The sequence below is a fragment of the Ammodytes marinus genome, assembly GCF_949987685.1.
Source record: "Ammodytes marinus genome assembly, contig: scaffold_446, whole genome shotgun sequence".
NCBI classification, from domain to species: Eukaryota; Metazoa; Chordata; class Actinopteri; order Uranoscopiformes; family Ammodytidae; genus Ammodytes; species Ammodytes marinus.
In genome coordinates, this window is record NW_027648179.1 from 342 (window position 1) to 5,000 (window position 4,659).

The following is a 4,659-nucleotide window of genomic DNA, read 5'->3' on the forward strand; positions in this document are numbered from 1 at the left end:
CTTTTTACTACACTACATACTAAAGTACAGAAGAGTTTTAGGGCCACAGACAGGAGAGAAAAAAAATCAGATAATGAAGATTTTTTTTCATTATGTCGAGAATAAAGACGAATACTCCAAAATGCTATTGGAGTTAGTGGGGCATTTATGTATTTTCAGCATACTACAATTGACGTGCATGAATTGGGACATCCTGAATCTTTTTCTAAAGGATATTCTAATCTTTTGTTAGAATAATTTTTTGTCAAAATCAGTGAATATCTCCTCATGATCTGCTACCTGTCTGTACTGTGTGTGTGATACACAGCTTAGGCTCTGTAAACAGGTATGTAAACAAAGTGGGCCTACGGTAGCTAGCAACATGCCCGATTACAGATTCTAGGCTTTGTATTAACACTGGACTAGTGTGGAGCATTCTCCAAAATAGCAGACTTCACCTTTAAACATTACAACAGCAACAACTAGACTTACCCATTCAGTTTCTGTGCTTTGTTGTTGCGGCGCTTCTTGAGGTAAAGCATTCCTCCGATGAAAAGAAAGAGAAGGAGCAGGAGGAAGGCAAGGATGGAGAAGGTGATGATATGAGTCTGATGATCTGTAACACACACACACACACACACACACACACACACACACACACCATTAGTGAGACATGAATCAATCGCCAAACAAGTTAAGTTGACACAAAGTTGTTGTCAACTTTGTGTCAACAAAGTTGACACAAACAATACAAACAAACAATAAGCCTATTATCAGCTCCACAAAACTCTCTCTGTATTTCTCAGTATGGCAGCGTTTACAAACTGGTGTCCCCCCCCCTCCCCCCTCTGACACTGGTGCAGGAGCTCAGAAAAATCCCCAAGAAGAGCCCAAGAAATGTTTCAGTTGGTTGTTGATTCTAGTGGCATTTTTGGAATTATAATTAGTTATACTTTCTTTGCTTTCCCAGCACTACAATACTTTGAGTGACACCTGTGTATTAAACTATTCATAAAGCATTGATTTGACCCTGTACTAAAAATACAAAATGAGACTAAACACGGCAGATACACAGATACTCAGTTAAAGGTGCAGTGTGTAATATGACATCATCAAGAAAGTTCTACAAAGTTCTAGAATGCAACGCTCCCTGGGTAACCCCAACCCTTTTGAATAATAACAGAAGCTACAGTGGCCTTCAAGGACAAGAACAATTCTAAATTTTAAACAATGCACCTGATGACATTCCAACTATGACACTTTCAAGGTGGTGGCACTAGGCCTTGGTCCAAAATATGCAGAAATATGGACATATATGAGACCCTTTCTAAGGGAAAAAATAATAATTAAAAAAAAATTTCAGCTATTATGCACTAAATGAAATGTACTTATGGATATTATAATTACTTTCTACAAAATCTGCTAGGAAATAAAACCCAAAATTCTACACACTGCAGGTTTAACACTTACCGTTACTGGCAGCAGGAGAGAGAAGTTGTGGACATTCTGGAACAGAAAAGGGGGCGTGGTTAGTCATCATGCTTAAGATTCAAGATTCAAGATTTTTATTTAGTGTCCCAAAAGGGCAAATTTGTTCACAGCGAGAAGAGGCGAAAACACAAAACAGTACAAAACAGTACAAAACAGTGACAAATACAAACATCACAACCTATACTTAGGCCTGGGCACTAAAGTGCAAAGTGCAAGAATCAAGGAAAACCAACATAACAAAGTCGAAGTGCCCGTGCAGACACAGGTCTTACCGTCATAACAAGAATAAAATACATTAAAATCATAAAATCAAATAAAATATGTAAAAAAAAATATATATATATAAAAATCGAAAAGTGTGGTTAGCCAATGAAAGACAACTTTACAGATTAAAAATAAACCCCTGTCTCTTGGACCACACTCCCCCTGTGACTTATGCTTGTTTTATGTTGTTACTGTATTCCTGTGTTGTGTTGTATGTTGTACAGACTACGGTGGCAAACCAGTTTCCATTGGGGATCAATAAATTAAATCCTAATCCAAATAACAATGCAAACACAATATACAATGAAAAAACATCAAATGGTAAATGGACTTGACTTATATAGCGCTTTCTAGCCGATTTTCTGATGTACGAATGTTTGTCTCCCCCCCCGCTCCCCTCCCTCCATAGAGTCTCAGTCCTCTTCACAGCAGACCCGGGTTAAAATCCAGCCCGGGTCGTTCTCTGCATGTCACTCCATTTCATCTCTGTCTCTACACACACTATCAATAAAATCATTTAAAATGCCCAAAAAAATTGACGTATCTTAAAATACTAACGAAATAAACCATCTTGGGCTTTTGTTAGAAAAGTAAAAAGTGAAGATAAAAAAATAAAAAATAAAAAATAGGAATAAAATAAAACAATTAAATAATAGCTTACCACTCTTGGAGTATTTCATTTCATCTGGTGCCGCCTCCCACATCATCTTCACAGTATCTTTCAGCCCTTTGCACACAGCGTAGTGGATCTGGTCTTTCACGCAGACCAGACACGGAGAGATGTCAGGAGGGGGAGAGGAGGAACAGGCAGGCAGGGGCACAGACACATTCGTTCTTTTCCAGAGATTCACTTCATCAGAGTTGAAATCATACATCAGTGTTGAGTTGACCGCTGCTGGATCGGAGGAGTTGTAACAATCCATCCTGAGACAGAGAGAGAGAACAAGAGAAAATGGAAAGTTATCTTTAAACCTGCAGTGTGTAGAATTTTGGGTTTTATTTCCCAGCAGATTTTGTAGAAAATAATTATAATATCCATAAGTATGTTTAATTTAGTGCATAATAGCTGAAAAAAACGTTTTGAATTATTTATTTTTCCCATAGAAAGGGTCTCATATACAGTATGTCCATATTTCTGCATATTTTGGACCAAGGCCTAGTGCCGCCATCTTGAAAGTGTCATAGTTGGAATGTCATCAGGTGCATTGTTTAAAATTTAGAATTGTTCTTGTCCTTGAAGGCCACTGTAGCTTCTGTTATTATTCTAAAGGGGTGGGGTTACCCAGGGAGTGTTGCATTCTAGAACTTTGTAGAACTTACTTTATGATGTCATATTAAACACTGCACCTTTAAGTTTGACTCACATACACAAGGAGGAAAAATATTCTCCTCAGTTTACCACTGTAAATGGTAAATGGACTCCACTTATATAACGCTTTTCCCTTTTTGTTTTTCACAGACTCAAAGCGCTTTACATTGTAGTATGTGGACTGTATATCTAAAGGCACATGTTGACAGACAGACAGACAGACAGACAGACAGACAGACAGACAGACAGACAGACAGACAGACGGACAGACGGACAGACGGACAGGCGGACAGACAGACAGACAGACAGACAAGACAGATCTAGTAAATTAACAAATCAAACCACAACATTACAGTTTTGGCGAGTGGATGCATTTCCTGTATGCAGACAGAGTGGAAGGGACAAGTCTGGACATGTTCTACAGCTATAACCCACTACCGTGTTATCTGCACGTTTCCATTGTTTTATCAAAAGAAAAATTAAGATTATTTTTGGGCATTTTCAAGCTTTATTAGACAGTACAGAGTTGAAATGGGGAGACAGACAGAGAGAGAGAGGGGGGATGACCTGCAATAAAGGTCCACGGGTCGGATTTGAACCCGCGACCACTGCAACGAAGGCCGGATACACTGCTATAGATACACTTCTAGGTTAAGACGGCATTGGTGCAATAGCCTGTTTATCTTATAGGCTAATATGCAATTTGTATGTATTTTTGTTTCTCCTTTTTATACTGTATGATGTGTTATATGGACCTGTGTCTGCAATAAAGCTTTATTATTATGACCTGCATAACATTGGCTGAGCACTAGAGTTGCAGATGTCAAACAGTATGATATTGAATTTGAATGATAACTAGGTGCTACTTGTACATGTAATAATAATGGTATGAATATAGATAGAGAGCATAGCGGGGGAAGTGAAACAATATGAGTGAGTTAAATCAATAGAGATGAGACACAGTTTATTTGGGGGTTTTCCCTGATTCCAATGCGGTGCAATATGATCTAGAGATGAAACCTCCTCTAGGAAATGCTAGCTTGTGATTTTGTGCAATAAAATAAAAGTGACTTGACTATGAGGGTTGAAAGCCGAGTTTGGACAGTATCTAGTTGGTGAGGTGCAGACACCCACGTGATGGGGGAGGGAGGGGGAGGGGGGATGCAAATTCTACAACATTTTAACAATGTGTCTGTCTGTTTACGCCTTTTGTTTTCTTTATTTCTAAAATGCTATTTCAGGGGTCGTTCTCTGCATGTCATTCCCCTCTCTGACCCCATTTCATCCGTCTCTCCAAAACTATAAAAATGCAAAAAAGCTTGAAAAATGCAAAAAAGCACTTTTGTATCTGTGGGGGCCCACCGTGTCTGGATAAAGCCTGTGTCCATTTAAAGGTGCAGTGTGTAATATGACATCATCAAGAAAGTTCTACAAAGTTCTAACTATGACACTTTTAAGATGGCGGCACCAGGTCTTGGTCCAAAATATGCAGAAATATGGACATATATGAGACCCTTTCTAAGGAAAAAAAAAAAATCAGCTATTATGCACTAAATTAAATGTACTTATGGATATTATAATTACTTTCTACAAAATCTGCTAGGAAATAAAACCCA

General features: G+C 38.4%; 1 long non-coding RNA gene across 1 annotated transcript in view; it reads right to left on the minus strand.

The window, feature by feature from the left end:
• Positions 1 to 471: 471 nt before the first annotated feature.
• The window catches only part of LOC307270950, a 10,830-nt gene continuing 6,642 nt past the window's right edge, over positions 472 to 4,659 (minus strand). The window contains exons 3-5 of the long non-coding RNA XR_013845574.1: positions 2,396 to 2,658; positions 1,450 to 1,485; positions 472 to 595 (exon numbers count right to left, since the gene is read on the minus strand). This is a non-coding gene — a long non-coding RNA (uncharacterized lncRNA). The remainder of the gene's footprint in view (positions 596 to 1,449; positions 1,486 to 2,395; positions 2,659 to 4,659) is intronic.